Below are 11,231 nucleotides of genomic sequence, written 5' to 3'. Positions count from 1 at the left end.
ATATATAAATTTGATTCATCGACATATAACTTATAAATATGTATTTATATACAATATGACAACAAACAAACATGGAACGAAATATTGAATTCTATATATATATATATATATATATATATATATATATATATATATATATATATATATACACAGTGCATATGTCATTGCCAGTAAAGCTTAAGAAGCTGCACATTGTCCCTCCTTATCGCTAACAAGTCACTCAGCTCTGTCTCAAGTTCGCCAACCCTCTGAAAAAAGCACCTGTTCTGCCCGGCGCGTCCTCGACATGGCGCGCGGCCCTGCGTGGACTCGGTGGGCGCGCTCTTTATGACAGGTCGGAGACGGGGAAAGGGAGAGTAGCGAGCGGCGAGCGAGCGTACGAGCCTGCGCTCGTGAAGGAGGGGGGGTCCAGCTGCAAAAAAAAAGAGAGAAAAAAACGACATAACAATGGCAGCATCAAGCACCTCGTAGATGGTGGAAAACAACTGAAGGCACCGTGAATCGGGAATACCAGCTCGGTCGACATGACTCCGCTTTAAAATCCCGGGCCATCGTATGGCGAATGGAATAGTTAAGGTCTCAATTTGTTTCCTGGAAAACGAAGACTGCCGTAATTTAAAATGGAGTGGTAGGGGGAGAGAAGCGCGCTGTCTCCATCATTGAGAGGCGCGTCCACCTGCTCATACTGGAAGTCCGGGCTTGGGGAAAACATGGAGAAGTGCCTGTGTTGAAGGGAAAAGACCGATTTCTGATTTTGTCTGAACGGGAAAGGGGGAAGGGGGGGTCCCGGTGGCGAGGAAAAGGCGCAGTTTGGGTGCATCGGGAGGTAAGTTGGATATCAGTTGCCGATCGGGGGAATGCGGACGGCGCTGGTGCTCATGCCCGTTTTGAAGTGTATCTGAGAAAAGGGGGCCTCTTTATTTTTATTTGCAGGGTAACGTCCATTACACATGCACAGCCGCGGCTGTATCTCCGGGAGCCAGCTGTGCAGTTTGCATGGGATGCATGTCTCACGACCTTCCTTGTATTACTTTTTTTTTTTGGTAACATGCGTTTCCATAATAGTGAAAAATGCAAGGAGCAGCGTATCGTGCGGCTTTGAAAGCTGCCACACACGCCGCCTTCGCCGTGCTTAAGGGACGTGCGAGACGCTTTTTCGAGAACCGCAATATCTCGATTGCCCTGCCCGGATCAGTATTGTTACCTTTAGCAAAAAAAATGTGGCTTTTGTGTGGGTTTTTTTGCATGTGCGTCTGAACAGATGAGTTACAATGATGTTTCCATTATTCTAAAGCCTGATTTTTTTAAATATAGTGGTCCTTGTGTTAGACACCCCCTCCCCATCCTTGCTTCAGGAATGAGGAAACTGGGAAGGTTTCACCGTGCACATCACGGAAACCTGTTTCGGTGTGCAACAAAGTAAGCGTCGCAAGATGGTCAGAGGATGTCCCGGGGTTATGCATCGTCGCCGTGAAGCGCTGTTTCTCCAGCACGGCCGTTTGAACGCAGCCCTGCTGCCTGCTGTCTTTCGATTATTGTTATTATTAGGCGTGCAAAATGATGCTCAGTTAGTAGGCATTACATTTAGAGATTATTATTTTGAAAGTTTGCTTAAGTCTTGGTGTTGAATCATATATGTTGTTTTTTTATTTGCTGTGAGTGGTTTAATCAATGACGACACCAATTATAATAAGGACTAAAACAATATTGACATTAATACTGCATTTATGGTATTGTTACTGTCAGTAATATTGTTGGCAAATGACAGCTTAAGAGACTGTAGGTGTGATACAGAGAGAAACTTTTTGCTTAGAAAGCAAACATGGGCCAGTTGGTGAGTTTTCTTGGCACGCCGAGCTCTCGGTGTGTTTCGGCACAGAGCCGTGGATCTTGTCCCTGCCAGAACTGGCTATCCTTGCGCCAGGTTTACTTTAGTTTCTGAATGTTTGGATGTGGTCGGAAGGGCACCAAGTACAACCAGCGCCCCCGACCACGGGCAAACTTAGCATGTGTGAGCGAAAAACGATCCTCAAGAGGGTTCCTTTCACCAGGTGTTTTCTTGTTGAACTTTTTTTTTTCCTTGGAACAGGTGTTTTTATTAAAGATTCCAAGTGATACTTAAAAGTACCAACTGCATACCCAGTTATGTAAGTATGGGGTGATTTGTTGTAGAGTTCACCTCATTCAGAACTCAAATAACATGGGCTGAAAACCCAACAGTGCTTCTAGTTATATTCTGTGTCTCAAGTGGGGTTTGGCCCTTGGGAGCGATGTCCTGCAGGCCGGCATTGTCAGGACTTCGGAAGGGCTCTTTCTGCTGGGGCTGGGGCCGGGTTCGGCGCTCCTGGTTTGACGCAGGTCATCGGCACAAGTGGCGGAGCCCTTCAAAAAGGTGACGGGACGGCCATTTTGAGCAACGCGACATCCCGTGCGTGATGGAAGCGGGGACGCGCGCAGCCTACCTGGGGGGGGCGGGGGGGGATCAAGATTTCGAAAGGATTCTGCACTGGAGTCGAGGGCATCGTGGGGCTCATGTTGGCTGCGGGCGACTATAATGTAAGGGGGCAACCGACAAGGCCGCGCCGACGTGCCGTACACACAGCGCCGACTCACTGGACGCCTGCCGATTAGCTACATCCACAATGTTTCAGTTTCAGACAATTCTAGCAAATAATTGTGTTAATAGCTATTTGTTACTGTGTCTTCATTTAGACCTATATGACAGGATTCATGTTCTTCATCTCACGCTGCTTTTATTTGTTAAACTGTAAAACCGTATTGTTTATTTTATCATGGGCTAGTCGTAATACTCGGGAGATGTTTGTGTGTATATGTATGTATGAATCACATTTGACGAACACAAGGAAATGTGAGCAAATAGACTGTAAAAGGATCGACAGGTTGACCAGAGATCTGTTCTGTTCTTTCAGTGCTCACTCTATGCCTTCAGCCTTGAGCTTCTGAAAAAGTGGACCTCTTATGCTTGCGTGTCGTGCGTGTTTGTGTAAGGGAGGGCGGACACCCTGTTTGTGTTTATTATTTGGAGATTATTGATCTGTAAAAACGACTCATTTCTCGTGCTCCTCGGCGCACAGCAGCAGACGCTCATTAAAAAATTAAAATCGGATGCCCTCTCCTTTTGTCCAGAAACAGAGACAGGGAGGACGTGTCGAGCTTGTCGTTTAGTGGTGACTCGGCCGCTGTGCTGTCGTGGCACCAAAGACCAACCGGTCAGCGAAATATAACTGGCGTCAGGCGATGAGAAACGAGGCGGCTGTCTGTCACGTGCCCGGTAAAAGATGCAATGGGGAAAAGTAAAAAAAAAAAAAAACTACAAGTAAATAAAAACGGCAAACAGTGGCTTCAGATATTCTGGCTGAGTGGGATTGCGGGCAGGATGCAGCGCATTGGGATGTGCCCGACAGCGGTAGGGGGTCTGAGATAGCCGCCTCATTGAGTGCTAACCCGCCACAGCTGGTCCCGCCCACTGCGGAGCGACTGGCCCTGGCAAACCGCACAGCTGCGGCAGCTCCGTGCTGTAATTAGACGCAGAGGTGAGGTCCGAACGAGACGGCCGGGCCCTTTGATCGGCCTTTTGTGGCCAGAGGGAAGGAATCAAGCGCTTGTCTTCTGGGACGTAACGAGCAGGCTGGGTCCGTGGTGGAGAATCACGGCCCAGCCTTCTCTAAAAGGCGGAGGTGCGCCTCCCTGCCGTCCTCCTCAGGAGTCGTAATCTGAGCGCGGTGGCCCTGTGCTGTGAGACCGCCTCCCGTCGGGAGGATTACAGGCAAGATGGTGTAAGCGCACACGTGGGCAACGACGAAACGTGACGTTGAGAGCCGCGGCGTGGCTAATGCTAACGCCCACGGCCTCTGCTGGTGGTTCAGCGAGAAAGGGCTGAGTGGGTGCACCGGGGCTTCTCGGAGGGCCTTGGGGGCGGGCCAGCGGTTTCATCTAGCTCCCGGCCACATCCCCTCGTGGCCCCCTGGATAAGGCGAGCAGCAGCTCCTTTGTGGCACGACTGTCCGGCATGCACCTGAGTGCGCTGCCTGTTGCATCATGTTACCTGCACTGTTTGCAGTCAGCCCCCCCCCCCCTCAGGGCACCCGCGTCAGCGCATGCATCTGTACCGGGGACCCAGGGGGCTAACTGCGATGGCGGCGGCTGCTGCTTCCTGAACCGAGCCTTGATTCCTTATTTGTATCTATCTTCTCCCCACGGTGAGATTTTGGGAATGCTGGAATGAGCAAGACTTTTTGAGTTTCGTTGGGCAATTAAGAGGCCTGGATGTGACCCCCCCCCTCCATTGTTCCTGCTCTCCACATGCCGGAATCTCGAGGACACCCTAAAAAGCTTGGCAGGGCTGGGGGTGGAGGGGAGGGGACGGAGGGACTGGATGGAGGTGTTTACCGATGTGGCCGATTTGGTTAAAACTGGGGGCCTGCAGTGGATACAGGTGCACCTGCCGCTCCTGGTTAAACAAACACTGAGATAAACAGATGAGATCAACTGGCACCCTGCTCCGTGCCTCTCACTGCTTCCCAAGCCTCTCTCTGGGGAGGGGGGGGGTCAAAGCCATGTTTATATAAGGGCCACGTGAATGCCTACAGCACCATTAGCACTACGGTCCCCCCCCCCCCAGGTATGCTTGGCCCTCTCAACTGAAGGGGTGGGAGCCACCCTGCCGGGATGTGCCCTCGGTGGAATTTGGAAAGGGGGCGGGTCCCCCCCGTGAGAGCCGGCCTAGGGAATGACAAGAGGCCATTGTGCTGCTTCGCCCTTGATGCCGGAGTCTCCGGTTTCGACCGCGCCGGCGCGGAGAGACGGCCGTAGAAGCCGGGGGGATTTATGGGAGCGGAACAAAAGATCTCTCTGCATGTGTCCCCGGCTTCTCGTTTTACCGCAAAGACTAACAAAAGCGGGTTTTTCTATTAGAACAACAGTGATTTACACTGGAAGGGCCTAATCAATCACTTCTTTCTGAAGGCTCTTCTGCACATCTTAATCCTAATGTTGTATACTGGATTTTGCCAACAACGCATATGACTGCGTGTGTGTGTGTATGTGTGTGTGTGTGTGTGTGTGTGTTCCTCTTCATGGTTTTAAAAACCTGAAAACGATTACCTGCTGCATCACGGTCTAACCGAACATGAACGGAAACCCATTCATAAACTCTTGTGCTTTTTGGCGTAAAGGATGGTTTTCTTAAAACACATAAAGCGAACTTACTGTTTGTCTCATAGGATTCCAGTTTAATCCGTTTCACACCTTTTTGAGTGGCTCGTTTTAATGTCGAACACGGAATGCTTTAATATAGCAGTGATTGTAGCGTATTGTCATATGAGGCATTAGCCAACCTTCCCGGAACTTTGCAGAAATCTGGACCCCAAATCCTAGGGTAAGTATAACACTGTGAATTTTAGGGGAAGCATTTTAGCGAACTGACTTTGGAGTCTTTTTACGAGTCCGAGCTAATGGTACCTGGCTTGCGTTGGGTTACCAGTGGTGCTTTGTTTCATTAGAAATGCCGGTTTTCTCCCAATGCCCTTTCCGAAAACAGCCAATTATTGCGCCATCCTCTGTCAGAGACACCAAGGTGTAGTACTCTGTGCTCGTTAGTTAACAGCAAAACGGTGTACTCAACAGACAGGCTCCAAGCCGAGGCTTCATCAGTAAAAGTGCATTTCTCTGGAAGATTGCATATACAGGCAATATAAGTTGAATAACATGTTATGCTGACAGACAATAAGGGGGAGAAGGCGGAGCTGTTATTTTCAAGTGGATTTTTATTTGTGAAAATTGACCCATCGGGTATATCAAAAAAAAAGAGAGAAAATAGATTTTCGAAAAGGTCCTTTAATGGTGGGAAAAGACCAGAACGTGGAATACTGAGTTTGTGCTGTTCTGAAACCCATTTCAGAAGATAAGGTCAAGATTAGGGTTAATTCTGGCTAACGTTTATAGAAGGCTGTTTTGTTTTATACAGAAGAATAGGGATAAAAAGGTTGGTTCATGGTCGTGAGGGTGGATAAGAAATACTTTTTGAGCCTTTTTTCTGTCTTGAATATATGCGCAGGTAAATTTTAGCTGTGGTACGTCAGCTTAATCACAAAGGAAGGGGACTATGAATGAAATGAAAGGACACGTCAGACCAGAAAAGGTCTATTTGTAAATTTAGATTAGTGTGAAAAGTTGCTGCATCTTACGGGAAAGAGCCCAAAATTTGAGTTGCCAGGGTCTAGGGAACATAAAAAGTAGCGACAGATTTTCTTCCATTTTGGGAGTGAATTTGGGAATTTTAACCTGAATGTTAGAGTTTATTTGTTGTGTTTGGGGTGTGACGCAGAAGCCTGCCAGTGTTGCCAGATAAATTTTATTATGCTTTTATGAAAGCGCTGTCTTTGTACCCCGCTTACCGTCCTGAAGTCGTGATGGCGGTGGGCTGAGCTGGCTTGGTGACAGGCTTCATTCTGTATCAATTAACATCCTCTGGGTGATCAAAAATGGGGGGACCGTCGGGGACTAAAGAATTTTGACTCCTGCAAGATCGAGCCTCCTCATTTCACAGGGAGTTGCTAATCGGAGACAGGAAGCACTACTCCAGTCAAGCATCAATGGTGTCGTCTATGGAGGGACCGCGGGATGTCATGATATCAGGATGTTACAATATTGGGATGTTGCTCGTCAAAGATTAGTGATGGCAGACAAAAAAAACCAAGACTTGCAGCTGCCCAGATGTTATTCGATCTGTTGGATGAGTTTGGATGTGCCCTCTAGATCTCCAGCTGTGGTGGGACAACGGGCCTCAAGCCAAATATCACAAAAAATGATAATAATTAGCGCTTCAGTATATGCAAGTGAGCCAGAACAGCGATAGCTTTTATTGATAACAACCTGCTTGCACTGTAGTGAGAGATACAACACACAGTTATAGTCGTATCAGAGCAGTGATGAACTTCTAGTACATCTTGTTCTGCACATCTAGGCAAATAGAGTCAGTGAGTTTCTGGTTGGTGATGTTGATATCTTAAGAATGGACTTCCTGTCTGGAAGGCTCAGTGTTCTGAGGTAAGAACTAATAAGTGACTGGTTGAGAGAGAACCAATCAGATTGCAAAGGAGGTGGGTCCAAGCACCTAGAGGGCGCTAGACCAAGACATTTGATTGGTTGGTCTCATCTCTTCTAGTCGCTTGGATCCACCTTCTTTGCAATCTGATTGGTTATCTCTCTGAACCAATCATTTTTTGTTCTGCCCTCAACATTTTTGTGTAAGTAATGCTCTCATGAGCATCTTGAGGAGGATGGGACAATTACTGACCCACTGGTCAGGCATCAACCATTAGTGCTGTTATTCCTGGCTGGTTTTTTCTCTTTGAATCAAAAATCCATCTATCAATCTTCTAACCTCTTTTCATGGTCAGAGTCATGGGTGGGTGAGCTATCCAAGGCAGCATAGGCTCCAAGGCTGTGATTTGCCTGGGTTGGATTGCTAGTCCATCGCAGGACATGGACATCCTCGCAGTCATCCTCTGTTATCTGGACTGCAGAAGGATTGGGGATTCAAACCCCTAGCACTGGCGTTGTATGGCAGTCTTGCGACCTACTGTGCCACCTTTTAAATTAAAATGGTTTTATTAATATTGCTGCTATTATTTTTGTTTTTAAAAGCATCAAAACGGGCTTCATTTGGGCTGGGTTATAATGAGCTGCATTATATTTGGTTAATACCTAACCCACTGTTACTCATCATCTGCCAGTTAAGAGACACAGGCTTTAATTAACCATACTTGTCTTTGGAGGACATTTTATTAGTCTTCTATCATCACTAATTTAATTCTAACGTTGCTAATTTTTAAATTCTGGTCATCTACCTCGGTTGTTCCTTCAGCTTTTCCTCTCGTACAGAGTGTGCTGTTCGGCGAGGGGCAGCGTGGTGTTTCCAGGATACACTGGTCGTGCCGACTGGAGGCAGCGATTGGCTCTTCCTGGTGGGGCTCCGCCCATCCCTAACCACGACACTCATCTTGGTGGGAAGGGGGATGGGCAGCTGATGTGGAAAAAGGCAACAGCCTCCCCAATCAGCTAACCTTGTGCCGAGGAGGTGCATTTTATTTAATTGCAGTTTTATCACATTGCATTTCGGTCGAGCATGTGCCCTTTCCTCTTTAGCTGCCTCAGCTGACATGTTTCATGCTACGCAGATTACCTTTTTGCGCATTTTACATGGGGGTATTTCACTGGAGCGGTTCAGGTGAAGTACCTAAGCTCAAGGGTACTAGAACCGGCCCTCTGCAGGACTTCAGCTGGCAACCCTCCTGTTTGCAAGTCCTTCTCGTTAACAACCGTGTTACCCCGCTGCCCTCGCCGCTGGTCACCGTGCACGTTTTCTGGTAACAGCAGAATTTAATCATCATCACATGATGTTCTGTGGTACCAGTTGCTCTGGTCTGGTCCTTGTTTTTGTGGACACGTTTGATGTGTAAGATTGTTTTCTTTTTTGTATGAATTCAGAGGCTCTTTGCATGGTTTTTATAATGAAATTACTGATATTTTATCAGTGCTGTTAACTAAGGGATTATTGAAATTAACATGAAATATATTTTGCATTAAAGGTGAATATCTGCATTTCTCAGTGCTGTTCAGAAATTCACGTTATTCCTGAATTTTAAGGTTATACTTAAAGATATGTTCCGTCCGTCCATCCATCCATCCATTCTGTTTTTTATAATAACCATCAAGAATATAAAAGATTATGATTTCTGGTAGAACATTATATCCTGAACTTTGCTGGAATCTTGTCCAGGAACAACCATAAAATATTCTGAATCCTGGCTTAACTTTGTGGGTCCAGTGACAACCTCAAAATATTCTGTCACTTGGGAAGCATCCATCTCTACATCCATCCCTCTCCACCTTTTCTACACGCCACAGATTTTTCACCTCCAAATCCACATGCTTAGGAGCAGTTAGTAGCAGGTATAGGGTCTGTTTATCTAGTACAGGGTCGCAGTGGGCTTGGAGCCCGTCTCAGGAAGAGCAGGGTATGAGTCAGCGTACGCCCTGGAAAAGCAACCTGTCCATTGCAGAGGTACCTTTAAACTCAAATCACTTTGTGTCATTGGCCAATAATTTATTTGATTATAATCAGATCAGTAAACGTTAAGCTTTAAGGAAGCCACAGACTGGCTTTCCCTTTCCCTCATTTCCTTCCAAGTCTCGGGTGTCCAGTGTCTGGCCAACCTTAAAAACCTTCACGGCTGACGGGAGGCGTTTAAGGTAGTGAGCGTTTTCTCGTCCAGTTTGCATTCCTGCCAGCTGACGTCTGGCGTTGCCACGTGGTGCCATGAGGCAGAACTGGAGGAGAGGGCTGCGTTCGTTGCCACGGGCAACCCAGGGACTTGCAGGCGTGCCACCTCCGTAGAAAATGCCGGAGCCAGACAACCTCTGACCCAGGGAAACTTTGCCGTCCCCGTCTGAGAGAAGGACACGCTTATTGCCCGCTGGAGGCCTAGCAGTCACCATGGGCGAAGGGCGACGCCCCCGAATTTTGCGACACGTTGCGGGCCGCGGGAACCAGACCCTGGCCCAAAGGAGCCGTGACAGATGGTGGCCAACTGGCCTGTCCCTCACCTCACAGCTCTCAGAGGCACAGCCCGGCTCGTCCTGCCAGCACAGCTGCCTGTTGGCATGACTGTGCGTCCGTGCGTGTGTCTGTGTTTGTGCGTGCTTGTGCGAGTGAGTGTGTGTGTGCGTGTGTCACGCCGACTCGGAGTAGACACTTTTTGCAAAAATCCCCTGCTGTCCCACAAGATCAGGGGTGCTGGTGGGATTAGAAAAGGAGAGAGACCCAGTGTCACGGGTTCGAGCTGCGGGAAGAAGCCATTGATTTATCTTCAGCTACCGGGCCGTCGTGCTGGAGCATGAGCAAACTGCCTTCCTGTTCTCCAGTGTCTAGCGGAAAACGCGGATATCATCACAAATCCGGACATCCTAAAAATATATACCTTGAAAAGGTTGTTTTATACCCTGGAAACTGTTGACTCGATCCAACAAAAGGGAGCATGCAAAAAGGTGAATTTTAGAACGGGGGAAGCAAGCATCCCCTCACCCCCCTTGAGGGTTAAGAACAGGACAGCTCACGGTGGGGGATCGGCGGTCCCACCAAGACCATGGATAAATTTCCATTGTGTTCTGCAATAGCCAATTTGAATTAATTATCATGGCACCTAGAATGCATAAAACCTTTCCTGTGAAAAGTGCATGGTGCTCGCTAATAGATGTGTGACTGTACACTTTAATCTGAAAATGTAAAAAAAAAATAAAATAGAAAGGAGAAAAAAACATTGTTCTGTTTCAAGTTCCAAGTTAACCATTAGTTAACTAATGTCATTATAGTTTAATAATGCTGTCGGCTGATTCAGAGATTATACGGTTTGGCGGGGAGTTTATTTACCGGAGCTTAATGAGGAAGAGAGACAGGGACCCATACAATAGTTTTGGAAAATGCACTGGCCAGCCAGATAAATTTCTCCTGTTTTGTTACTTCTTTTCTGCTGTTTTTAAATTTAGAAGTAAATCACCGGGCTGGATGGATTGGAGTGTGGTATGGAGCCAGCTAATTTTTAACCGCTGGTACGTCGCTGGCTGAACGCTTCGTTAAGTAAAAGCCGCTATCGAGATGGAGGCCAATGTTGGCCTGCTAAGCTAGCAGGAATGTTATTGGTGAGAATGGTTTGTGCTGCCACTCCAGGACGCTTTGTCCTCGAACCACAGAAAGGAAACGGACGGGACGGACAAAGATGGAACCACGTGACTGTGGAAAGGACCCATGCTCAAGGTGAATGGGATCAGCATGAACAGGAGAAGGGAGCAGGGAAGAGATGGCAGAACAAGACAAAATGAAAAGCCACTGGTGTCTTCAAGGATTGGTTGGTGGAAAAAAATTGCTCCTTCCGGCCGGGATGGAAGGAGCGACTCCTACTTGGGTGACTGGATCTACCTTTAGGGACACCCTGGGCCAAGTTTACTGGTGCTAGAAGGAAAATCATAACCAGTATAATGGTGACCCAGTGGGATGACGTGACTCACCATCTTGAGACCACTGGTCTTCATTTTTTTGTTTACTGCATTCGTATTCAGCCCTAGATGTTTCTTTTTATGTGCAATAAAATATTAATATTTTTTTCAGGCATTTACTGACCTACTGACAGCACAACCACTCGCTGGCAGTT

General features: G+C 47.5%; 1 protein-coding gene across 4 annotated transcripts in view; it reads left to right on the top strand.

Annotated features, from left to right (window-relative positions):
- The first annotated feature begins 257 nt into the window (after nucleotides 1-257).
- Nucleotides 258-11,231, top strand: part of nexmifb (neurite extension and migration factor b) — a 68,506-nt gene continuing 57,532 nt past the window's right edge. For all 4 annotated transcript variants that reach the window (XR_007400289.1, XM_049027481.1, XM_049027482.1 and 1 more), the window contains exon 1: nucleotides 258-826. The gene's annotated coding sequence lies outside the window, so the exon portion shown is untranslated. The remainder of the gene's footprint in view (nucleotides 827-11,231) is intronic.

Source organism: Brienomyrus brachyistius, chromosome 10 (genome assembly GCF_023856365.1).
Source record: "Brienomyrus brachyistius isolate T26 chromosome 10, BBRACH_0.4, whole genome shotgun sequence".
Taxonomy (NCBI): domain Eukaryota; kingdom Metazoa; phylum Chordata; class Actinopteri; order Osteoglossiformes; family Mormyridae; genus Brienomyrus; species Brienomyrus brachyistius.
The sequence above is the reverse complement of the archived record's forward strand: the minus strand, read 5'-3'. Positions and strand labels throughout refer to the sequence as shown.